General features: G+C 42.0%; 1 protein-coding gene and 1 long non-coding RNA gene across 3 annotated transcripts in view; one reads left to right on the top strand and one right to left on the bottom strand.

Moving 5' to 3' along the window:
• The window catches only part of CLDN10 (claudin 10), a 55,119-nt gene that overhangs the window by 7,745 nt on the left and 20,066 nt on the right, over positions 1-27,308 (top strand). The gene's annotated exons all lie outside the window — the stretch shown is intronic.
• Positions 1-27,308, bottom strand: part of LOC310924073 — a 30,457-nt gene that overhangs the window by 2,381 nt on the left and 768 nt on the right. Inside the window, exons 2-4 of one of the 2 annotated variants that reach the window (XR_014592739.1) lie at positions 25,684-27,246; positions 5,005-5,133; positions 811-1,222 (exon numbers count right to left, since the gene is read on the bottom strand). This is a non-coding gene — a long non-coding RNA (uncharacterized lncRNA). Of the gene's footprint in view, positions 1-6; positions 1,223-5,004; positions 5,134-25,683; positions 27,247-27,308 lie in introns of those variants that run through there. The other variant, XR_014592740.1, reaches the window with a different exon arrangement.

The following is a 27,308-nucleotide window of genomic DNA, read 5'->3' as shown; positions in this document are numbered from 1 at the left end:
CTGAAAGGTAGAAAGTGCTGCTATTTGTTAGTGTGGTGCAGCTGGTGCAAGGACAGGAATGCAAAGCTTGTTATTGGGGCATTAATAACAAAACTCTTTCATCTTCTAATACTCACATCAGGATAGATTGTTATCTCTGCTTTGCTTTTAGTTTTCTTTGATTACTGCTACATAGCAGCAGAGAGTGTACTGCAAAATGAATAGGACTCAGCAGTAATTGGTATGCAGCCAATGTCTTAAAATATCTCTGTTCAAACAGGTTTGTACCCTGTCTGCCTTGTGAGCACTGAGGTGGGTGAGGGGAGCTTCCCTCTGGCATATGTTGAGGAGCCGAAGGCCAATGTACCTCTTCTTATCTTTTTAGCAGTCATGCTACAACCAGAGCTACATTCAAAGTCCAGAGATACAATCCATTTCATTTTCACAAGTCCCTGCAGCAGGAGGGGAAAACAGACCCGGCAAAACCAGCTGTGATAGGCAGAGGGTAAGAGAAGGAGATTGAAGTGCTGCATTTGTAAATCATTAAAGCTGATGATTTTGAAATTCACACTGCTGAGATTTAAGCTCTTAAATATTTATTTTTCCATCATGGAGCAGTGCAAGGCAGAGGAGAGCAGCTAAGCAAACACCTTGAGAATGAGTATAGAGAAATGTAAGGGTATATAAAAATCTCTCCTACAGTTATTATATGGAGTTGACTGGGCAAGTAAGAGTCACAAGCACATTGGTAGAAAAAACAAATCACTCCACAGTCAGTAGGGATATTAGATCCCCTAGTGCATGTGTTACCCTATCTCTCACAGTACTTACAAACAGTTTTGTGATGTAAAGCAAAATGTCAGATGAGCCATTTTATTAGAGACATGCACATGGATTGCTCCTCATATCCCACATGCATCAAGTTCTATAGTGTCTGGTTATCCTTATAAGCCTTCCCTGGAGTGGCTGCCATGGGACTTTCTGCTGGTTTAGAGGCCGGTCAGTGTATTTGGTTTTTTTATTGACTCAAATTAGATCAAATTCTTGGAGCAGAGGTGTTGTCAGGGGCAACTCAGGGCTTCAGGACACCACTTTATGAGTACTTGACTCAGTCCTGGTGCCAGTACTGTGAGGGACCTCTGGCTGTGCCCAGTAGATTCCCATGATCCGCCCAATCTTCTCTCTACAGGTGACATTGAAGCCTGGGTCTCCTGTATAACTTTCCTCTTCAGAGATACATTTCCTAAAGCAGGAGAGAGCAGATCACCTCAGATTTCTGTTTCTTAATGTAGGACATTCTTAAGTGCCAGAGCACTTCTCAGTTGCTGAACAAAAAAATTTATATTTTCAATTTGGCAAAACACATGCTGAAATTCAGGCATGTGCAAAGTCCCCTGAGAACATTTCATTCATATCTCCCCTTAAATAGCTTGTGCTGGTCACTGAGACATTGGCCACTTACATTTCTAAAAAATTACCTGAAACAGTTAAAAATTAGAGGTACCGAACAATTCTGAAGACCATGCCCAAATCTACTGACACATTCATTTGACAGTTATGTTTCTTTTTCACTGTCAACTTTTCTAAAGAAAACGTGTGTTAATCTGGAGGTAATTAACAAAGCTCTAGTAAAACACCTCCTCAGGATTAACCTGCATAAAGGCAGAATTTTCAAACAGTACATCCTGAGCTAAGGTATGTTATATTTTTTAACAGTTCTCCATAACCAAAGCTTTCATGTGGTAGATTTTAAAACTGTACACCATCAACTGGATATGTCATTAATATTATTTTATAAGATTATTTCAGGTTAGACTCCATATTTTTACTTCTAGCCCTCCCCAAAAGTTAATCATACAGACTCTACTGGTGTTTGAAAGAGTACAACTGCATAACCTGACAGTCAAAATGAGAAGCAAAACTAAATACTTCAAGATTCTCATTCATGTGCTTTCAGAATAATATATGCTGGTTTTCTAGAAGGTCCACTGTAACAATTTTTATAGTTGCTATTACTTTTGTATCGAGCTAAGATGTGAGGCTACTCTTCTGCAGATACCAGTCAGAAACAAAGATGTATCTAGGGCTCATATTCAGGGCAAGGCACACTGAATCATATTTCCAAAGGAAACAAGAGCTCTGAAGTTCTAAATTTCCTCTGTAGATGGAAATCTGCCAAAATCTTGTGTTGTTTGGAGACTGCCTTTTCCTTCTTCACAAATGAATAACCCAGAATGTCACATAAAAGCCTTTCTATTGATATTTCATCCTGTAAGCAGCAAAAGCAGAAGCCAAACCCCAGCCAGTAAGAAACAGTGAAAGTGACTCTGTGTCCATATCTCTGGGTGGTGTTTATTGGGCCACCAGGAGAACGGGACTCTTGGGAGAGGTAGCAACTTCTCCATTGCAAGCTCACCATGCACCCAAGCTGCTGCCCCAGGCTGGCATTGCATCCCATCCCAGCAAACATCACACACATACTGGGCCCTGAGTCAGCCACTCTTTGGTAATAACAGAAATAGTTATCTCACAAAGTAGGGAAAAGAGGTCATGTAATTAACTAACTAACTAACTAACTAACTAATCATTAATAGCATATGGCTTTTCCATATCATATTTTTAATGGAAATGTTCTACCTAACAAAGCAGATGATAAACTATATTCCAGCAAAATTAATGCAATAGACAACTTTATTTTAATTTACACACACCCTTTCAACAACCTCATGCCACACATGACTTTGTTTTACTCAGTGGCTATTACAAAACCTCCAATATTATGCTTACTTAATATTGTTCCTAGAAACTCAGTTCTTCGCAGAAATACAGCATTTTCAAGTGTCAGTGCCTCTTGTGCCTCGAGGCTCCATTTCCCTACAGGGCCAGGACATCCTGCCCTGCCCTAGCCGTGCTTTGCCCTGGCTCCACCAAGGGCGCAGACACGCCCAGCCCGAGGCTCAGCTCATCCATCAGAGCAGTAAAGCTCCCCTGCCCTGCCCTGCCCCGCCCTGCCCCGCCCTGCCCTGCCCTGCCCTGCCCTGCCCCACCCTGCCCTGCCCTGCCCTGCCCCGCCCTGCCCTGCCCTGCCCTGCCCTGCCCTGCCCTGCCCTGCCCCGCCCCGCCCCGCCCTGCCCTGCCCTGCCTCACCCTGCCCTGCCCCGCCCCGCCCCGCCCTGCCCCGCCCTGCCCTGCCTCACCCTGCCCTGCCCTGCCCTGCCCTGCCTCACCCTGCCTCACCCTGCCCTGCCCCGCCCCGCCCCGCCCTGCCCCGCCCTGCCCTGCCTCACCCTGCCCTGCTCTGTCTCACCCTGCCCTGCCCTGCCCTGCCCTGCCCTGCCCTGCCGCTGGTGGTGGCTGTGCTTGGCAGAGCAGGGAGGGAGGCAGGAGGAGGCCAGTGGCTGCAGTGCGTGTCTGCCCAGACTCGTGTCTGAGGAGTGCAGCGGGGGATGGCGGCACAGGGCCTCGAGTCCCTCCCCGCCCTGCCCTCGGCACGCACGGAGCAGAACACTCTGTGTATTAACAGAAACAAGCCAACATTTCCAGCCAAGGTACTTCACTGAGCTCTGTTTGCCAAGTGGCTTCGCTACCGTCTTTGGTTAAGGGTGAGAGAAATGTTTTTGTTCAAAGGAGAAAACAAGTGGAGGTGTTTTCCCCCCCTCACCCTTCCTGTCTACAAATTCAGGCATCTCTGGTCTCCAGTTCCTTATAAACAAACGAAGGAACTTTTGTGGAGCCTGTTGATAAGAGGTACTCCGCAGCACTCCACATCCCACCAACATTTATTATTATTTTTATGTATGCAATCATATGCAAATGCTTGAGTGCTTCCTAGGGTGGCTCACTCCTTGTGCTGCAGTGCAGTGATTGCTCTGGTTACTGCAGAGCCTAAGGGCGGGCTCAGGGCAGCCGAGGACACAGGGTTGTCAAGGCCAGCTGATAAGGCGTTCACCTATCAGCAAGGTCGAGGTGTGCAAGACTCAGATACAACCTGGTGAAGGGAGAATCAGGGAGATAGGAATGGCTTTCTCCTGGGAACAGTTTGCAAGGAGATAAAACACCTCCAGACAAGGAAAGCGAGTCTGGTGTGAAGCAGCTGGGTCGTGGGGCAGGAAGAGAACTCCTGAAAAAATACAGGGATTGCAGCCATCCAAGGTACATCAGATCACTAGGAAAGCAGAAAATGAGCTTCCGAGGTGCTGGGCTCTGCCTTGATGTAATGGTGACAATTTGGCCATCACTTTTAGTACAAGAGGGACTGGACCCAAGTTCTCAATTTCAGCAAAATCTACCCACTCAACTGGGAGAAATTAGATGATTTCCAAAAAAATCCAGCATTTAAAGCAAGTTTTCATTTTAAGAATGAGTGAGAACTCTTATCTAAGGACTCTGAGTGCTCTCAACCACCTGTTCTTTACAGTTTTGAACCTTGGGTAATATAAAATATCTGTATTTAGCAAGAGGAATCCATGTTATGCCCCCTTGCTCATACAAACTCACAGCACATGGTTATAGTTCTTAATACTGAAGGGAAAGCACTGCTGAATAAGGGATAGGAACTAGGAAGCAGAGAAATGTATTTAAGACCTGCAAGACTCCTGAGAAGATCTTTAGAAGAAGAAGGAATGATGAAGAAAAATCTGCCCCCAACCAAGATTTATTTCTGTTATGCGTGAGTCATTCAGAGTAGATTTAAAGCCAGAGAATTTTTTCACTGGCTTGCTCACTTTTCTCAGTAAGTGAAAGAAATAACATTACTTCAGGGTCTGAAGTTCACTGGATTACATCTGATTTCACTCGGTTCTACCAACAGCAATATTTTTGAAATGGATTTATTTCTTTTTGTTTTCCTTTTCTCTCAACATGCCTGCAGCCTTACCGTCTCCTTCATGCTGCTAGCAGAGACAGGATCATAAATTAGGTCAGTGCTATGTCTGACCTGGTGGCTACTTAGGTAATCTTAAATTTTGATAATCTATCCTCTCCTTTGCCTCAAAACATCTACCTTCTTCTTTCTAAATAACTTACTGGAAACTCTGCAGAACAAGAATTCCCTCAAGCTTCTGGTCATCTGTGGGGGCTGTGTAGATGGACTAGAAGGGATCAATCCAATATGCAGGATCCTCTCCGTTGAAATCAGTTAATGCATAGATTGTACTGTTTTGCAAAAGAAAAAACAAATAACGAGCCTTTTTAAAGGTCTATTTGTCTGTAAGACGAGAGATGGCTTCTGTTTGGCCCAAGCAAAGCCTCTGCTGCTGTTGTGTGTCCACTTTGGGTACTACACTTGAAGCATGATGCAGAAGACTTGCAAAGGGCACACAGATAGAAGGGAGTACAATCCCTCAAGTTTATGAAACATGCTCTGTGAGGAGAGACTGGGAGAATTGAGACTGTTTAGTCTAAAGAAGAATAGACTAGCTGTAGGAACATAGATAGTCTTCAAGTACGTAATAAATGGTTGAAAACAGGAAGAGTATAGTCAATTCCCCATATCCAGTGGTAATACCGCAGGAAATGGTGGGACTGGATTACTACAAAGAATTTAAAATTAGCAATTTCATCATTCTGTCCTAAAAGCAACTGCCCTTTTTTATGGACAGCCTGCCTCTAACGCTTAGCCTTCTTTTGTTACTCTGTAGTTATTTTACTCTGTGATTACCTCTGATATCTATGATATCTACGATACCTGAATCAGCTCAGCCTTATACTCATGTTCAGTTCTAGCTGCCAGAAGTGAAATATGCTTCTTGATGTCCTCACCTCTCCTCTCTCTGGAACTGCCCCTTGCAGCCTGTTAAGGTGGAAAGCCATAATTCAGAAAATACAATTTATACAGCAGCTAGTGTCCACTCATCAGTAGCCTTTGGGCTACAAAATCCTTTTAGTGAACTTTTGATCTGCAAAGGCCAGTTGGTATTAAATCCTCTTGCATCTTTTTTATAAGTATTTCCTATTTTTTTTCTGAATTTGCTCTGTGATTGCAGAGCACTGAGCTCTGTGCAACACATTTGATGTCCATGATTTGACCCAGATATTGCTGAGAGATCTACAGCCCTAAAGAAAGGCAGAAAACTCACATTCATCCTATTTCACTTCTCCATGCTATTTTTACTGCAAAGCAGTATTCTCCTAGCATAACTGAAAGAGTCCAAACAGAAGGGGGGGCCGGGGGCAGGGAAAGACAGTATAGGCCAGATGCCTTGAAGTACTCAAGCTATTTATTATCCTCCTTCTATCGCACATAAGAATCTTGGATGGTGTGGGTCCTACAGTTCTCCTTTCTTCCTGCCTGGGAGATGTTATCCTGGTTCATCAGGCATCTGAAGCTGGATATAGATGGGATGCTAAAATTGCGTCATTAGATCTTAAGCAGAGGTTTCGGATTTATCCCAGACCACTTTAGACATCAGTGGTGTAAAATATTGTGTGTTAACTAATCACCCTGTGATCACATTATAGGCAACAGGAATAGGGAATCCTGTTGCCTTCTGGGATGAGTTCTGTCTTGTCTCTGGGACATGCCTACAGCAGTCTAGACAAGCCAACTGACAGTATGGCAGATTGGTGATTAGTGAAGGTATGGACATATTAGGCAGGATCCAACTGAATCCTATCCTGGTTCAGAAGATACCTACAGGTGGATCCCCATACCTCAGATTGGTTGGATGTCATTCATTCCTAGAACTTTCAATCCAAATATGAGGGCACGTGGAAAGCAATTTCCTTCTCTCCTGCAGCTAATTTTCCCATTTTTCACATCTGTCCTCTCTCCTAGTCTGTGCCTGAAAGGAGCACTTTCACCAAAAGCTGCTGCAGGGGCAAAGCACTGCAGCCTTTAAATTGTCACTCCAGATGAAGGACCCCCTCTTCACCCCACATCATTCACTCATCACTGAAGAGACCTTTATCTCACCAGGCCTCAGACTGTCCCTGATGTGAAAAGCCTTGTCACCCCCTCTTTCCACACAGCCCAGGTGCCCCACTGAAATCCACGTTCTTCTTTAGCTATAGTGTGGTGATGGGTGTGAGAATGGAAAACAAGTCTCTGATAGGCATTTGCTTAGAGCTAGCAACTCACTCATTCAAGAGGTAGTGCCAGCTATTTCAAAAACAGCCTGCCATGTCTTGCTTTGATCAAGCCTTTACATAAAATGTACTCCATGTGTTGATGTATGCACACAAATTCAAGTTGTCCCTTGTTTGCCTTGTTAAAAATGTTTCACTTCTTGAAAGGTCTTCCATGAATCCCAGACTGGTAGTTACAGTGGGTAAAAAGGCTAATCAAGAGGAAGGGCTGGTTAAGCTCAGTTTTGAAGCTATATCATTACCAGGCAGCTCTTATGAATCAATGGACATTTTCATAAAGTGTTTAGTAGTTAGAGTGAACTGAAACTCTATAAACCCTTTCCAAAGGAGCCCTTTGTTGAGATGTTGGCAGTATATGTCTGGCTGGAGTCGAATAAATTAGTCATCAGATAAATCAGTCATGCCAGCTATGAGAGTGACACCAAAATAAACAGAATGTTTTAGTCAAATCCGTGAAACAAAAGGAGCAGCAAATCTCATTTTAAATTCCCCCATGTAATTGATGCATAATTAAGCTTCTAAACATGAATGCAAGTGTGCTGATCCAGAGTGTGTGACGATGAAGATTGTATCTTTGAAAGTAAATGGGGATCTCCGGATGCAATTAAAAGTAATTTTTGAGTTCCCAGTTCCAAGTTCCTACTGGCAAAATCCAAGAAATGCAAAGCCTGAGTAATTCCTAAATTACTGCAGTTTTGATGCCAGGGAAACTCCACAGATTTCGATGGAATTACATCAGACTCAGACTTCATAAGGCCAACAAAACTTCCTCCTTTTAGAAACAGATTGTCAAATACTTTAAAAAGAAAGTGTCAGAAAAAGTTTATAGAAATCACATTCTAGTGGTACAAGAACAAAATTTGGGGGACGTCCAACATATGGCAACATCAGTTGGGATAAGGTAACGCAAGTGCTTTATCCCAAACATGCTGCCTTAAGTAATCTACCTTACTTCATACACAGTCTGAACTCTTTTCTATTTTTCTTTTCCTAAAATGCAGACAAAATAATAACAGTGATGTTGTTATTAGTCTACTTACCCTTACAATTAGCTCATATATTAATCATTATTGTAATATAAAGTATATTTTTATAGCTACTTCTTTTACCTGTGTCCTGACACTACTCCTCTGAATGCCTGTTAATCTGGCAAAGGACACAAGTCCTGGAAGGGAAGAAGGAGGGTATGTGAAAAACAAGCAGTGCAACTGGACAGCAGCTTGTGGGAGAGAAGGAGCACTGCTTTTAATTGGATTGAGGAAGTTAAAAATGTTGTGAGAAAGCTTTTCTTATCTACTTAGTGTTTGTTTCCCAATAGCTGCTATTTCAGCCCAAAATACTACACTTTGGGTGCTTAATGTCAGATAAGTAAGCAGATTAACTGACCTTGTCCATAGAGGATTCAATTCTCATGGCTTCAGATGTCTGCACTGAGATCTGACAATGTGACCAATAGTTGTTCTTCTGTTTGGCTTCTTTGTTACAGTAGTTCATATACTATTGAATTCCATATCTAGGTTTTATTTCCAGCAATAAAGTTACATTCTTTCTCTTGAAGGATAAAACTGTGCTTGTATTGGAAGGTCGATGCCACTTTCATTTTTACTATAAACCACAGAGATTTTAAAACTGACAAGGACTGGAAGGAAAATATAGCTCTGTAGGGTGTTTAGGACATTTGAGAATCAGATTCTGCTTCCTGAGATATTTTCACTGCCCATCTGTCATCTATATTCACATATTTGGGGCAATACAGCTCTCTGATGCAATGCTCCACAAAGGAACCAACCAGAGGCATTGAGCTCTATTTGCACTTATCAGGAACCACTGAAACCTGAACAAAAGCTGATTGCCTATTACTGGCTTCTAGGAGTACGTCCTGTAATTGGCACTGTGCAAACACAAAGCACAAAGCAGCTCTGTCCCAGAGTATTTATAATCTAGGGAGCAAACTTCAAAAGAAGTGGGTAGGTTTATGGCAAAATGGAGGAGGAAGGAGGTAGAAGATGATGTTGAATCACACTGCTTCACAGAAACAAAAGAAAAAAAAAATCTTTTGGATTGGTGAGGTTTGCAGGCTCTTGGCAAGTCTGTTCCTCCAGGGCACTGGGAGTTACTCCACCAGTCACTGCTGCATTTCTTGGCTTGGAATAATTTCTATCAAAATCAAGAAGGTACAGCACCCCAGCTATCCACTTGAAATGCTTTATACCTTAGAGCTCTTTGTCATTTTGAAGAAAAGGACGAAAATATCCAGTCAGACTGCACTCAGAGATAAGGCAGAGGCCAGAATCCTTTGTCACAGCCAGACCACAGAATAGGAAACCATATCTGACAGCAGAAGCTGCGGGCTTGGTGAGCCCACTTCTCTCCAGTGCCCATGGGACTTGTGGCCCTACTTTAATGAGTCCAGAAGAGGGCCACTAAGTTGATCAGAAGGCTGAAGCACCTCTCCTAGGAAGACTGGATGAAACAACTGGGGTCGTTTAACCTGAAGAAGGGAAGGCTCCAGGGAGGCCTTACAGGAGCTTTCCAGTACCTAAAGGAGGTCTGCAGGAAAGCTGGAGAGCAACTTTTCACAAGAGCATGCAGTAATAGTAAGAAAAGGAATGGCTTTAAACTGATGGAGGGAAGGTTTAGTTAGATCTAAAGAAGAAATTCTTTATTGTGATTTTCTTGAGGAGAAAACATTAGACAACAGAGATTTTTTGGGAGAAAAATGTCTTTTAAACATTATTCTGTTCAAAAAACAAATCCAAGGTTGAGAAAAATATGCATAGGGAACATTTTTGTAACTGAGTAAAAACTAATGTCTCGATCATACAGATTCTCAGTAACCACCACAAAGGTAAAAAGTCTAAATGGAGGAGATTGCTCATCCTGTACATTCCAAAATAATTCAGGAGGTTGTCAGTTGATACAATTGAGGAAATAATAAAGATAGTTGTCCTCATCAATAATATGCTCTTAATTGCATATTTCGAGACCTCTATACCATAAACCAATTTGGATTTTCCTCTTTGGTACAGTTCATGCATCTCACACTGACTGTTCTTTTCTCCTTTGGAAAGTATGCTTCAATGTAGACACAAGTCTGGTCCTAATTATCTGACTAGGAATGAGATGAGTTGGCCACTTATCCAAGCTTCTCTGTTATACTTAGGAAGAAACAGATTATTTCTTCGAGTTTGTGTGTTGCCTTTTTGCTAATAATTAATTTATAGAATCACAGAATTATTGAGGTTGGAAAAGTACTCCATGACCATCAAGTCCAATCTTCGACTTTTATCATCATCCATTACATGTATATGACAGAAGCTCTTATATAGCCAGTTACAGCAGAAACTAGGGTCCAAGAAACAACTGTTAGGGGAAGAACTTGAGGTAAATACATCAAGAATTGGCCTGCTGGCAGGATTAATAAGTTTCATGTGGTCTTCTAGGATAAACATTCCTGAAAATTAGATTTGGGGGATCCACAAATTACTGTCCACACAGAAAATAGAACTTTTCTCACCTACAGAGAAAAAGGAGAGGGAAGGGTCACTTTACTCAGGCACAGGTGTTTCTTCTTTCTCCTGTTCCCCTTGCTGTTTATGCTGACGTGATCAATTGGACTTTATTTGGAAAGAGGAGAGGTTTTACAGTGGATAATCCCTTTTGTCCTTGAAATGCTTAAGAACCTTTTTTGTTTATCTGTGGGGGTTTTTTTAATGGATTTATTCCTATTTTTAGAGGCTCAAAAGTTCACTGGTAAAAACCTGAAATCATATTATTAGGATATTCTGTCCAGTTATAACTGAGACATGTAAGAGCATAAAAACCTGATGAGGTTTCCACAACACGGAAAATGCTATGAAAGTTTCTTTACATATTTCATTTGAAATGCTGTCTTGCACAACCCTTGCATGCTAATGTATGTGATTAAAGTTTAAACTTACACCCAGCACTCATTAATCTGCTTATAGCTTTCCTCAGCAGTGCCAGTGAAAAGGTATACACCAAACCTGATATAATTAACCCTACTTATGTAAGTTTGGAGTATAACATCTCATTTAAAAGTGGGATGCACCTCCTTTTATATGCCTGGGAACTCCAGAGGAGCCTTCCTGGGAGCACTGTGACCCATCATGTCTGGGGCAGCACCTGCTCTCAGAAGGGGCATGCCATGGAGCTACATGCAAGTCTAAAAATCATCTTACATATAATGTGACAGAATTGGGAAGAGTTTAATTTACATGCACATTGTTTCACTAGCATGTGATAACAGGGTTCATATTTGCTTGCTGTGCTAATGAAGGGGGAAAAGCAGCAGGCTCAGCACCGATCCCTGCAGACCCCTCTGAGGGCACCATGGCCAGGAAGGTACTGATGATTCAGTGAGCATTTGGCATCCTGCTTTAGGATGTTTTCAGGAAACCTGATACTGTTTTTACTAAGTGTGAAAACTCAAGTTATACAACATTAAATTACACCTTTCTACCCAACTGTCCTTCTAACCTTTTAGGAAAGAAATTAGATTGATTTCATATAGCTAATCTGTACTATTAGATGTCTCTTCATTGTTTTAAAGATACTTACAAGTAGTTAATTTCACTACCTATTAAAAGAAAATCCAATAATTTTTGCTGGCCATTTTGGGGATATTTTAAAAAGTTTGACCCTGATTGTCTTTGTCTATGCTTCTGCCATTTAAAAATCTTCCACAAATCTATGAAGATGGAGCATCTGTGGCACAAAATAGAGCAGGGCAGACTCATGATCAGGTTTGCTCAGGGCACACTCCAGAGCAGATCTAATGCTGAGGAGAGACATCTGGTCTCAAACTGAGCCATAAAATTTTACAGCTGGTAACCAAGGTCCAATGCCTGAGCTCAATGCTTGGACCTTCTTTATAGAGAAGTATGCACTACTGAAAATTGCATTAACTTCTTTAAGGTTTCTTCCGACTCATTATCTCATTCCAGGCTATATATAGGATATCTGCCTTGTCCTCCTGAAACAACAGCTAGAAGTGCAGCAGGCAGGCGAGGTGCCTTGGCAAGTTGCCCACTGAGTAATTCCTGGCCCATCAGCATGCCCCCAAGGTATAAAGAGAGTGTATTGGGGCAGAGAACTTTACCCATTGAGAATTTACTGACATTTCTGATCTCCAAAGTTCTTTAAAATAATTTTCTGCCTTTAAAACACTTTTTAGTGTAAAAAAATGCTTCAAACAGGTGGACTTACAAGGTCACACATACCACAGCCCTTCAAATATGCAGTATTTAGAAAACATCCTCTGAGATTTTGGCTCTGTGCCTGTATGTAGGTATTTCTCAGACAATATTTTTGCCTGATCCCTCACAAGAAAGCAGACAGAAGTCAGGAAGCGTCAGGTCACATATTTACTTTAAGTCACAGCTTATAAGATCAGACAGGAAGGTATCTCTTTCCAAACTTGCTGACTACCAGCTGGGCATAGTGTCCTAGATGCTCCCATGGTTCTCTTTCATGCCCAACTTTACTTTCAAGGTGCCTTTTGAAGACTAAAGGAAGACTCTCCCAGGAAACAAAGCAGCAAGCTCTCCTGACATGAGCAGATTAAGACAAAATAGCCCTGGTGTCCTTCACTGTATGAGAGGTTTCAGACTAGAATGATGTGAGGGGTGTTCAAATCTCACCCAGTACTACCAGAGACAGAGAATGAGCAAAGTGTCTCAGGTTCAGGTTTTGCTTAACAAGATGTGGCAGCCTGTTTTCACAAAAAGCTTGCTCTTGATCTCTCCATGGATTCTTTGGATCTGCTTCCCCCTAAAGGCCATTCAGTGAATTATTGTATTGCCCTGAATGTCAATCAAGTCTCAACGTGAAATCGATTCTCAGATGTATTCCTTATCTGGAGAGGTGTTTGAACTCTATGAAGGAGAGAAATAAATACTTTCAGGGTTATTTCTTGTTATAAGACATTTTAGAAGAAATGTATCAGTAAAGGCAGAGATTTATATCAGCAAGCAGAGGTTTTCATGATAAAATCTATCTAAAAATGACTGTCAAGTACACATGCTTTTGTAGTTCCTTATTGCACAGAAAAGGGAGCCATAAAAGTGAACTGGTTTGTCCCAGACAGAAATCGGGATCTGGCCATCCTTTCTCTCAGTCCCAAGCTCAGAGGAGTAAGTGGTTCTTTCCAGCTAGGCTGAGGCATTTGACCTCTCAGGCATAGTTGCAGTATTGCTGCAGTTTCATGTGATCCCAGGTAAGGAATTTTGTGGTGTAGTAGAGCTTGGGCAGACTGTGTCTTATATCAAAAAGTGAATTGGGTCTTCAGCTGAGATGCTCAGATGTGCCATGAAACCGAGACCTTCAATTGAGGTGTTGGACTTCCATTGAACTCAGTGGATAAAGAGAATCGCAAGCTGTAATGGCAAGCTAAGAAATTGGTCATTTTGCCTGCTTGGTTAAGGGAAATAAAAAAAAAATAATAATAAAATAAATAAATAAATAAATAAATAAATAAGAGAGAGTCATTTAAAGGATACCTGTTTGTTATTTGGGCAGGCTGTGAGAAATAGGATAATCCCTAAGTATACTAGTAATCTGAGTAATAATCATTGTCAAGCAGCATTTTTGCACAGCTTCAGCAGTGTATAGGCATCTCTGAAGGTGGGGGGGGATCAAATTTTAGGTAAATGGAGTACATCTCTCCAGATCTCTCTGCAGAGGGAGCATTCAGTAAGATACGCTCCTGAATTAAATTGAATGAAACAAGGCCTAAAAGAAAGGTTCATACAACTTAGACAGAATGGAAGGATTGAGGTATTTAAACACAGGACATCTTAGAAGTCCTTAAAACACCTGAAACTTTCTGCAGGCCTAGAAAATATGGTAGAGAAGACACGTATCCCCCAGTCAAAGTACTGAAAGGTGCTTTAGGATGATTAATATGACACTAGCCTTCTATGCTTATGTACTTGAAATGCTCCTTAGCTGGTTTTTTAATATACTGTAATTGTCCTAATGAGAGAAGAAATTGTCCTTTGGGACTGCCTCTTCTCTCTCTGCAAACTATAAGAATCTGCACAACAAATTTGAGGCAAAACTTTTAGCTAAAGCTGGCTAAGCTGCATCATGCCCTGATATAAAGATATATCTTTATCATCTTTATCATCCTGCCCTGATATCAAGATACAAAGAAGTAGCAGTAGAGGTCATTAAATGTTTTAGCTCCATCCAGGTGTAATATGAATCCAGGTGGCTCCCAGATATCTGGGGTTGGTTTTTAGAGACTGAAGTCTCCAGGTGCATTTGCCCACACTGACTGGGTCTTCATCAGGTCTTCATCAGGCCCTTCATCATCCTCACCATCACTGCCCACTCTATGTAATTTATTTCACTTACAGCACCTATTTTGGTGGTAATTAATTCATTTGACTGAAACATAGACTGGCACATGTTTCTGAGGACAGCAGGTTCCATGGGTCGACAGCATATTTTTTTGATCTTCAGCTGATCCTAAATGCAGTTTTAGTGTTTCTTAAGACTGCTCACCTCTCCTTTATGTAACCATGCAGCCTGCTCTGCAATATTCTGCTCAATGCCTTCTGTAAATAAGGGTACTGCCACATACCTCACTCTTTCCAAGGTCAGACCCAAACTATAAAGGCTGTACAAACTGCCATTGCAAGGCTCAGATGTGAGAAACAAAATTAAATGGTATGAGGAAAACAAATGCTTTCATGTACTCAAAAGCAACACCAACCATGTTGCTTACTGTGATTCATATTTAGTTCTCCTGAAAGGCTGAAAATTTAATGGTATCTGGAGAACTGATGCTTGGAAAGTCAAGTAGACTCATCCCACAATTCCAAATAACACCAGTAGAGTTTACAGCATACCATTGAGGGGATTGGGAAAATCTACAGGAAAAAATGAGCATGTGTAACAAATCAATACCATGTTGGTTCATCTTTTTATAAAGGCAGAGGAAAAGTGGCAGGACATTTCCTGCATACACAGGTCTCTAACCTTCAAGAATAAATATGTGCTCCTGCATAGGAAACAATACACTACTGACTGTCACTGGGAATGGAACTTGCCTTAGGAAGAACAGCTTTGTGGGACACTGTGAGAGGGAGGCAGATGGCCATTTTATGCTGTTGCCTGCACATTTGCTGTCCCTTCCCCCATCAAAATGGGAATAGATTCCCACATCCAAAAATCTCCTGCAGTAATTTACAGTAGTGGAGCAGTTGAGATATGTGAATTCTCAAAGAAGAAAACACTGTACCTTGAAATATAAGGTGCACTATTAGAGGGGCCATTTAATTTGCCCCATAACATCTGAAACTCTTCAACACAACACAGAGATAGCTGAGGCATCTAAAACAGAAAAAAAATAAAAAGTACGTAAGGTAAAGTTGAATGAGTCAATAAAGGGGGGAGAAGTGATCCATTTTTTATTTAAGCCAGTGAAAAGGAAAAAAAATCATGCAAGAAAAAAAAAAGCAATGGCAGAAGACCAAAATGTGGCAAAGGATTTCATGTAGGAAGTTAAGCAGGTGAAAAACCTCTCCATCCCCCACAGGGTCATCCGATAACTCAGCTGAAGAGCATCATCATGGTTTGACGAACATTTGCTGCGGTTTGCCTGCATGGCAAATTTGCAGTAGACCTTGCCTGGGAAAAGTATTATTTTTAGGACAAAACCATTCACACTGGAACTTCCCTACTACCCCACCAAATGCTGAAGAACAGAACAGAACAGACATTTCCATACAGATCACTTTGGACAGAATACATTTGCCTCAAAAGATTCCCACCCACTCCTCCCATTCCACACACTAAAATGTTGCAGTCTGGTAACAAGAACAGCTCCAGAGCAATTCCAGGGGGCACCTCAGAAGTACATGTTAATTAGCTGCCCGTTCTGCAAGTGGTGAGTGGTGAAGTTCTCACTCACACGCCTCTCTCGCCCCCTGCCGAGTATCAGAACAGCCCAGTAGCACAGACCAGAGCAGCAGCGTCCTACCAGCTCTCCCTCTCAGGGGTAGTAAATGATTCAGTGAACAAGATCTGCCTGAATAGATACCTGAAGAGACGCCTGTAATTCAGTTGAGGGCAGTAAGAGGGCATGCCAAGGCAAACACATTCCAGGTGACTTGCAACACCGTGTGAAATTTCACCCTATCATAAATAACACAGTAAATGTGAATGTTGCATTTCCCAAGGTACTGGTCAGACACAACCTTTTCCCTAAAGAGCAGACATGGAGGAAACGTATCACTGCTGCTCCTTAGCCCTGAAAGGCAGATCAGATGGATTCCTGCAGCAAGGATGACAACGTCATCTGCTCATCCCACCTGCTGCCTCTGGGGTAAAGAAGCCTTGCACTCTGGCTGTGAGGGCACACATAGTGCATAAATACCTGGGAAGACAATGAACAAAGCTCTATGCTTTTCTCTTTCCTGATGTGACCTTTTCCCTTTGTTCTAGCTGTCCACAGTATGATAACTCAAATTCACAATTTAAGGCAATACCCTACCATAGGCATGAGAGCAAATCCATTCGGTATTATGAAAGCAGATTTTTTGATTGTGTCTATACCTTATTTGTCAACAATCACATTCAACCACCCATGGATAAAACAGGTATCATCTAAGAAGAGAGAAATCCTTCCCAAGTGTGGCCCCTGGGGCTGTTCACAGACAGGAGATGACGCAGACAGTTGCCAAATTGTGGATACTATGTGCAGTTCATCACTGATCTAGAAAGTTGCTTTTCCAGAGGTGGACAGCCAGTCATTCATTTCAACAGCACTACCTCTTGAGTTGAGCAATGTTTAGAAGGTGGGGCTCACATCACTAATTTTAGCAGGATGTCTAAAAGTAATAATCTCAAAGCTCTTCCGCAATCAGTGAAAAGAGACAGGAATCCCCAGAGTAATGTCTATGAGATCAATGGACTGGATCACTCACTGGAAGCATCCATCTACTGGCTAAATCCTAAACTTGAGACAGTTGTGTTAAGACAGATCCCCTTCAAAATTAGCAAATGGCTCAGGCCTGTGGTTCATAGGTGAGACCCACGTTTGCATTACAAATTCCTCATGGATTCCTCCCTATCCATAGCCATGTTATTGAAGAGTAAGTCTTTCCTATAAAATGACAATATATCTTATTTTGCTGTGCCTTCCTACCTTCATGGCAAAACACTCCTAGTATCTGAGAGCTTCTTCCTCAGGGCTTCCTACTACTTCTCACACCTGTGTTTTCCCTGCCCACAGGCAGCATATTCTGAAGTGCCAGACATTTCCATGTCTTCCTTTCCAAGGACAGTTAGCAAAGCTGACAGTTCAACAAAGCAAGGCTAGCTGTCAGTACCATGTCTGACTTGATCCTGCCTTGTCCAAGCTGAGGAGGAGACTGGGCTGAAGAACAGCTCATTTCACAAAACAGATCTCATTTCTCATTCCTGGCAAAGTGCCTTTTCTTTCTGAGACTCAGAATGCCTGGAGAGAACTGATTATTCTGGTGATCCTTTTCACATCATTGGCTAAGACTCTGCCAAAGATGTAATGACCAGAGTCTGTCATCAGTGCAAAAAGTAGCTTGTGATCTTTGCAATTTTAACACAATAAATCTATCTGTTGATGTGTTTTATTTGCTATTTGCTACTGATACCTGGCCAGTGTCCACTGGGATTCTGAGTGATCACATACCTCCAGCGTGTGATCATGTCATATCAGTGGAAAGCAGATTCCCTGCAAACACTTCTGTTGATAGTGTACAGACTCATTGTATCAGACTCTGGTAACTACCTGCTCCATTTTACCATAACCTACCTAAATTAGAAGATTGGAAGGAGTGTCATTCAGCTGAATTGGACAAGGCAATTCAGAGACAGGAATGCATACATCCCACCTGGAAAGCTGTCCACACTCCTTTCATGCCCCTTTTCACACATTTTAAGTTTTAGACAATGAACCTCTCATTTAGAGGGCAAACTATCAGCTCTCTCTTTTTTGATAGCCGAAATTACCATTCTTCCAAGGTCAGACTCTCTAGATACAACCATTTTTCGCTTGCGTTATCTGCCTGCCACATTTGCTTGTTCAGGGAGATAAGGTGTGTGATGTAACCCTGAAAAGAGCTTTTTCTTCTTACAAGTGAAATAATAATTGCTGTTTGCTTTCCTGTGGCTGGGTAGAGCATCTGATTTCAAACTCAGAGCTGCATAGATCTTAACACTAATCAAGCAATGTGACTACAAAAGTACTATAGTTGAACTTATATTCAGGCTTTCCATGTTGTTCTCTGCTCTGGATTTTCCAGGTGAATACATACAAATGGAATTTTTAAAAATAATAAAAATCTTTATTTTCCTTGAGCTTAAATGTATTCACTTGGAAATCATATTTCACAAGAGGTCACTGTCTGGTTACTAACTTCAGCAGCAGGTAAATTCACAAATCAGGGGCCACGTATGCCAGTACTTGTAAGTGATCAGAAATAAAGGATTAATTAGTATATAACAACTCTGCTCTAGGACAATGAGGAGAGGACTTCTCTGTATCTATGTCCATTTTCCATGTTTTATATGCACCAAGCATATTTTCCAGTAGAGGGTGCAAAATTCATCTCCAGCAATACAAAAGCACTACATTAGTGCCAGGCTGTATTTGTGAATGACAAAACCTTTTCAGACTGCTTCTGTCTCCACTTGTAAATCTAGGATTTGACATTTAAATATTTGACAGTAAAAAATCTCACCCCATAAGATTTGTAATAGAGATGACTCCATAAGAATCTGCCCATTTTGCTTCCTTTTACAGTCAATAAAATGATTTAGGCACTCAGGGACACAGTTTTTCCACTTCACCCTATATTTATCAGCTGAGTAGCTCTGCCGACTCTTTCAACTATGGTGCATGGAGCTCTGATGACTAGCCCAGGTGTGAACATCTGTGCTTTGGCCATCCAAGTTAAACAGGATGCTACCTCTTGCATTTGCCAGGAAATGCTCCACAGTGACAGTGTGGAACAGGATTACCTATAATGTGCTTATTGCCAAACACCACTTGTCATATTGAATCATATTCACTTCAAATGTGAATGAACTTGTGGGAAGTTCTGATTACTTTGTTTGTGGAGCTACCTACCATCAGTGTTGCAATACAGAGCAGAATGAATGGTCATTTGCAGAGGCATTGAAGAAGTCTTGGCTGGCAAGGGAAGGGAGAGGAAGAGAGGTGTGACTATGGTTAGACCACATTGTTATCGATGGCAGCTGTCACACAGATCAATAACTTATTTATTCAAGTGTCATCAATCCCTGTTACCACTTCACATGGCCTTAGTCAGTGATCTTCACAGACCAATGGATCTTGAGAAAGTTTGAAAGATAGAAGTAAATCCTTCTTGCTAAGCTTTCCTCATAACTGTTTGCATAAAAATGAACAAGCATGGATCATTATGCAAAATAATGACTCATTTCAAAGATGCAAATGCTGCGGAGATTGTATCACCTCCACTGGATATGATATAATCTTCAAACATAGTTCTTCTGTGATTTATGCACTCACAAAGAGTTGCTTTCAGCTCAAAGATGTAAGTAACCCTGCCCCTTAAGCATATATGAAACAGTCATCACACAAAAACTCTTCAGTTAAGGTGTTGCTGCATGCTCAGGTGCATAGCCAGTGTCACATTTCTAGCTATGCTTCATTCAAATGGGAAGGTTACACAATGTGCCCTCTGCGTCTCAGCCTACAAAGGTGGGCAAAATTTTGCATTTCTCCAGTCTGAAGATTGCTTCCCAGGCACAAAGGCATCTCAGGCTCACCCCTGCTCCTCGCAGGCCGGGATAGCTAATGTAGTAGTGTTGTCTTAATTTAAGAAGCAACAAGAGTCTCAAAATAATGCATGAGCATTAAAATACATAAGGCAAGGTCAACCCTTACCATCACCATTTAGAGATCCTTTCTGACATGGGCATCAGAAAGTGGTTTAGGAGCTGGAGAAACAGCGTTCACAGTTGCTTCACACCTTGTCTTGGTTTGAAAGACAGGTATCTGCTAGGGAGGGGCAGGGCCTCCCTTCAGAATGGAGAATTCAAATGTCCTCCCTCCAAATTATTATAATTTAGAAAATTAAAGGGGCTTTCAGGCAGAGGTATGGGGACAGGAGTAACAGTTCTTTACTAGTATGTATAACAAGGAAAACAAACAACAATTACAGCAATAATAATAATAACAGGACAAGGAACCTCGAGGGGCTTTGTTTCACAAAGCCCAGGGCAGTCCAATCTCTTGGGACTCCAAGAGCACCAAGCTGGAGCGGTGGAAAATCCCAGGCTGGTGGATGATCAGAAGCTCCGCTGGTGGTAGCTGGGACGTCAGAGACATCCTGGCAGGGCAGGGAGTGCAGGGCCATAGACTACTAAAAACCCTCATAGCAGTGCCAAAGAAATGGCAGTGGCAGGACAGGGCCAGCCCAGCATGGCAGGAGGAGCCGAGCTCAGAGTTCCAAGGCACACAAGCAGATGTGGTAGATTTTCTCAGGACCGGAATTTCTGGTGACAACAAACTCCTCCCGCAGAAAGCAGCAGCCTGGCCATGTCCTCTCTCTCCAATGTCAAGAGCAAGAGAGAGACTGCCCCCAGCCCTGTCCTTATCTCCCCCTCCAAACTTATGGCCACCTCTTTGTTTTAGTCCAGCACCCATAAACACACAGTACTTAGTCACCTAGCAACTTATGAGGAAAAATTTTATAAGTAAAAAACGGAACAAACCTAACCCCCAACACCTTCAATAAAATACTCCAGTGTTAATCAAGTAAATCCCTCACTGACTTGCCTCTTCTGGTGTTGATCCTTCACTGCTTCCATAATAATAATAATAATAATAATAATAATAATAATAGCCACCAGTATTAAACTCATAATCATAGAATTGTAGAATCATAGAATCGTAGAATCATAGAATATTCTGAGTTGGAAAAGAGCTATCAGGATCATCAAGTCCAGCTCCTGGCCCTGCACAGGACCATCCCCAAGAATCACATCATGTGCCTGAGAGCATTTTCCAAATACTTCTTGAGGTCTCTGAGGCTGGTGCTGTGACCACTTCCCTGGGGAGCCTAATCCAGTGCCCAACAACCTCCTGAGTGAACGTTCCCTGATATCCAACCTAAACCTCCCCTGACTCAGCTGCATGCCCTTCCCTCAGTCTTGTCACTGGTCACGAGAGAGAAGACATCGGTACCTGTCCCTCCACTTCCCCTTGTGAAGAAAGTACTACTGGCAGTTATTTTTTTTTATGCGAACTATTTAGGGAGCTGGTCATGAGCAGACGTAATTTAAATAAGACTGCAAGTCTCTGGATGCACAGTGTAGAAATAATTGTGTGAACCAGTGCCTGGCTCTTCTGAAGGGAGACACAAGGCAGAACAGGACTAGAGTTCATTGACATGACCTAGCAATTTTATCTTTCTAATAGAAAATCTGCCTAGCTCTACTGATGAGTACAAATTAGTCTAAAATTTATTGCATGAGAGGGTGATTATACAGAGCCACCATCATAACTCTGAGTATTCCCAAGCTTGCAAATATTTTGGGACAATAGAGCCAAGTCACTGAAGGTAGTGGAACACTAAACTGAAATCCATTGTGTTGCAACAGTACAGAGCATACCCACGTGCTAAACACTATCCTCATCTGAGGATCAGAAAGGGCTTGAGATGGCTTATCTCACCAGGCATGACTGCTGCCATACAAGAAAAAAAGTGAAATCAGCATTAAATGCTGGAAGTCATCAGGGAAAATACCTCAGAAACACCTCTCAGTTCAAGGATACTGCAGCCCTATTGAAAACAAATGGGCATGACTCAATTACTTCCCTATTGCAAAAAGCTCAGGTGTTGCACAAACAAACTAACACAGAATGTCATACTTTGTTAAAAAACGCTGTTCGAGTGGAGCTGACGAACAATAGCGACCTGCGATTCACAACCAGCTCATTTGGGAACTCTTCTGTCACGGATTACACACTAAAGCAAGTTCTAAACCCAGACAGTGTAGAAGGAAAAAAAGGATGAAAAGCAAACTCTTAATGGAATTATTGTCCTGGTGGGCATCTTTAGGCCTGCAAAGCAAAGCTACAAAGGAAATACAAAGGAAGTACCTCTCTGTTTTGCATGTAAATCTAGATAATTCCTGATAAGGCTAATGAATAGCTGCAATTATTACATGCCCATCCCACTTCTAGTAATGAATTATCCTAGGGATATATGGGTAGTGTGCAGTAGTATGTAAGAATATCTATTGCAAAAGAAAGTCCATGGATAGAGGCTCTGTCAGAGACAACATTTGTAGTGTCCTATTATAGATTTCTGTAAGGAAAGGGAAAAGAACATTTTCATCTGCTAAGGGGAGGGATGGTATATGTGCTGGGTTATTTTAGCCTCCTCCACTTATCCTAAACCATTATTTCTCTCTTGCTATTTTATGTGTTGATTTCATCAGTTTTAATGGTAATGCTTACTTATGGAGATGTGTATGTGTTTAATGTCATTAAGAAAACATGAAACTGTGGTTGGTGGGGTTGTTACCAAATAATTTTTCTCCAATATCTAAGAAATAATAGTTTTGATAAGAGCCTGATCTCTTCTGAGACATAGTATAAGGCAGGGATATATAAAATTATTTGTATAACATCCTTTCAATATAAATTAAAAAATTTGTATATGAGTGTTCTTGTTTGCTCTGTTCTAACACATGAGAGATTTTCTTTGTGAAAGATCAGTGGTTAGTATTTCAGCCTGTTTGAAAACCTGCAGAGCAAATTCTGCTCTCATGGGTGTGTATCCTAGCCTAATGACTTTATTTTATTTACTTGTGCATATTAATATATTCAGTGATGCCTGTGCCACAAAAAGGACTTGCAATAATTTCCTGGCATTATGAGTTTGTGGCATAAATCTTTCCCCCAAGCACAGAGACAAGCTTTGATGTACGCAAGGGAAGGCTTCCTTCGCCGAGTTCAAAGTTCAGAAGTTCAAAGGCACTTCTGATTAGAAATTAACCACAACACTTTACAAATGAGAAGGGAACGACCTATTCCACGCCTGAAGAACTTAGCAGGGGCCGTTCCCACAAGCCAACAGACCACCAGCATGCTGAGAAATGTCTCACAGAAGAGAGGTTGAGTTCAGGGGCAGCACAAACAGGAGAGTGACCTCTTACAGTCCTGCCTTGGAAAACAGAGCCCCTTGACTTCTCCAAGCCTTGTTTGGAGAGCAAGTCTGCAACACAAGCTGTTACATGCCTTATTTACAGTGCTCTGTATTGCTCCAACCACATGGTAGATATTGAGCTGGATATCCAGAAGGATGCCCACCCTTAGGACATCATACCAGTCCCAGGGAGTTCAAGCAAATTGAACCTTCCTGTCTTTTCTTGTGTGGCATAGAAACCCCTAAAACGACAGACAGAGGCAGCAGGTTAATCACTGAAATGCATTTGGGCAAGGAGCCTGTCAGCTGACAGGCATGCATCCAAGGATGTCGCTGCTCCCTGCCAAAAGCCAAGAAACACATCATCACTCGTGAGGTTCTCAGGGCAACTGGGCAGTTTCTGCTTTCACAAGACACTCGCTGTGGGAGCCACTGCTGAAGATTTGAGAGGCGCAGAGGCATGAGGGCTTCAAACCTGAGATGCCCATCTGCTGAGCCACTCATGCTGTGATTCACTGGGATGAGAACAGGCAGCCAATATGTATGAGTTAGGTGGAAGGCCTCAAAGAACCCAGGACAATATTGGGCTGCTGGAGTGGGTGAGCAGAGGCTGCTCAGTCACCCTCCAGGCATGAGATTTGCTGGAAAAACACAAGAATTAACTTCTGCTGAACACAGGGGAGGATTGCACTTTCCCTTTGATTTAACTGTGTTTTTTCATTTTTGTGATTTAAACTCAGTCCTCAAAACCTGTCATGTCTTCCATTTCTCTGGTCACAACTGGGGAGTGACCCATGCCTGAGGCTGGCAACCTTCGGCCATCATTTCCACAGAGGAGGTGGATTGACATAGAGAGAGCCTGCAGGAAGGAGAGAGGCACTTTTGCTTTTGGTCATGCTTAAGTCAACCTCAGCCTGCAGAAGTGTCCAGCACTGGGGCTTGTGCTGCCGGAGTTGGAGAACAGTTGTGGCAGAGGTGGATAAAACCTCCTGCAAAGAATAGGCAGGCAAAGGGCTTGGAGTAACCTCCAGGGTATACACCTGCTCAATGAGGATCTCAGCTTGAGCTTAGATCCTGTTTGGGATGAGAAGGAAATTGAAACTTGTTCAGGCATGTGATCCCAAAATCAATATTTTCACAGCTCAGGGCATGTGATGTGTCACTGGAAGGTGCCTGGTGAGGACAATGGCTGGCACAGAACTGCAGCTCCACACAGCTCCATTCACTCACCAGCCTGCACACAGGCATCTATGAGTTGGTGCCTACAGCCCATGCCTCTAGATTTTGTTTACAGGCAGGAAAATTCCTCCCATGAAACTGCACACTTTCCAGAGATGTCCTGTGTTTAACGGGACTGGAGGGGGTAGGGTGGGATTTTTGGCTGGCAACAGAATTTCATGCATTATTATGTTTTGCATTTCATACTAAAGCACAGAACTTCACACTAACAGTATATTCAGTGATTGCACAAACACTTCCTCCAGCTAAAATTTAACATTTTTGTCCATTTCTCTAATGGATGCAGCAAGCCTGTAGATTTTGCATGCCATGTCCTAAATCTTTCTCACAAAATCAGGTTTTTCTTGTATGTATTTAGAAAAGTTAACAGTTCCCAGAATACCACATGAACAAAATGCTCTGGGCCATCTTTCCAAATAAATTCTTAATCCTCAGACATCACTGAAAGTAGTTTTTGTCAATAGTGCACCATCCAGTAGGAAAACAAAGAGCAGTCATTCAAAAAACCAAACACACTGGTGTCTCCAGTGTCAATGTTTGGCATCTGCTGGCATTTTTATTTTGCTGGCATTTGTCAAGCAATTTACTAAATATACTACTTACAAAGTCAGCTGGAGACTTGTGAAACATGAATTTGCTGTTGAAAGATTTTCTGATTCTCATCTACATAAAATAACTACACCAAACACTGGAAAAGAAAAGGAAACCGAACTTTCCCAGAGCTAGCACCAAGTAAAGAGATTGCTGAATTATCCCATTGTCTCCCACTATACAACTCTTTTGAAAACAAAAAGTGCAGTGCGTTATTTAAATCCATATAATACCACCAAAATCAGAAACATGCTCAGTTTCCCAACATCACCATGAGGCACCATCCAGTGCTGCAAACTCTCCTTGCAAACTGCAACTTAAGTCAAAAATCTTTAAGAATTTCTCCTTCTCTAAAGAACAAAATGCATTTCTGATGTGAAAAAGGAGACTTTACATAGTTTTAATACTAAATTCTCAAAAGTGATTCTGCCCTTCTTCACCCAGTGAATTTAAAGTGAATTAAAAAGCAGCAGTGAACACATAAATGAGCCACTGAAAGAAACAATCAGCTGAGAAAAGACACTTGAATAAACAGGAAAACAAAGAAGAAAACAGAAGAAAACCCCACAGTGCATACCTGGATCTCTATTATCAGTGGAAAAGGCTTTATTTCATTGCAAGGGCAAGGCAAGGTAGAACTACTGCAATGTAATGAAAGAAAAATACTTTCCGTATGGGACCATGAAAGCATTAACATAACAGGCAAAGCACATTATGTCCTGCCCTTGGCAAATGTCTTGCTGGCTACTCTGGACTGTGACCCAGCAAAAATAAGCAGTCCAAATGAATTTTCTCCTAGGTAATATACTGCTTCATTTACTACACGCAGTAGTGGACTGTTTCCTCAAGAGTCAGCATGAAGGCTGGCCCAACATTGCACTGAAGAAATAGAAAAACACGGTGCTGCACACAGATTGCACACAAAAACAAGCTGAAGTGTTGCTTGGTACACTAAAAAAACTTGCAACATTTGATCCATTAGATTTTTGAATAGGCACTGCTCTCTGTAGATAGGAAGACGAAGGGGAGCTAGATCGTGTCCCCCAGCACAAACACGCTGATATTGACACCTATCTTTTAAGATTTTTTTTCCTCCTCATATCTCTTACTGCCACTTTTATTTGTGATTTCTCAAGCTCAGAAAATTTAAACTGGATTCTAAATCTGTCCTCTTTATCCAAGAGCCTCTACACTTGGAGGCAACCCCCCCCTCCCTTTCACTGGAGGGTTTTACCCACTTGTCTTTCAAATACACATGCCACGTCATAAACCAAATCAAACCAGAAGGATCAAAAGGAACAGTATTGATGATGGATCAAATGCACACTAACCACAACCGGTTTATTGATTTTTAAATCTGTCACATATTATTTCCTTATTCTCTTTGTTTCTGAATTGCTTGAGCATGTTGATCTAAGACAGCTTTTATCTCCACTTTGTCACCATGACCTTTTTTGATCCCAGTCCATTTGCTCTCAAATAATTTACACTGCAGAAGCTGCTTTGCTCAAGGTTGTGGTTTTCATGGTTTCAGTTAAATTAAATCTTTTTATGCCACCAGCATAGACAACTGGCACATGACAAACAGTGGAGCCAGGGACAGTGAACCACAACATCCTCTTCATGGCACAACCATTACCTGAATAAATAAGGAGCCCCTGTGGGAACTGGGGAGATGGACCAGACGAAGGCATGTGGAAGAGCTTCCTTGCAGATAGAGATGCTGATGGGAAAGTTTAAGGCAGAAACTCACCTTCACCTGTCTCCCCTCCCTTTAAATTTGAAACTGGGACAAATGCGTGTTGAGGGCCAGGCTACACCTGAGCAGGTAAAGAGCACGGTGTAAATTATCACCCCTCACTCATGCTCTGCTGGAGCTTATTTCTGCCTCCTCCAGGGCCCTTGCCAGTCACCTCATATCTCTTCAACCACTCTCTCCAGTTGCTGCCACCCCCTGTTGGCTGAAGCACACACTGAACAGCTTTGCTCCTGCATTCACTCGGGAAATGAGTCCCTCTTTTCCCAGAGCTCGTCTCTTCTCATCCCCGCTCTGTCTCAGGAAGGGTATTACACCGGCAGAGCTGAAGGTCTCTGTGTCATGTTCCCCTCTGGGATTTTCTTTAGCATGTCCAGAAGCAGCCTAAAAAAATAAATTAAAAAAAAAAAAAAAAAAAAAAAAAAAAAAAAAAAAAAAAAAAAAAA

This window comes from Zosterops lateralis (genome assembly GCF_965231275.1).
Source record: "Zosterops lateralis genome assembly, chromosome: 2".
NCBI lineage: Eukaryota > Metazoa > Chordata > Aves > Passeriformes > Zosteropidae > Zosterops > Zosterops lateralis.
Note: the sequence above shows the minus strand (reverse complement) of the source record. Positions and strands in the feature narration are given on the sequence as shown.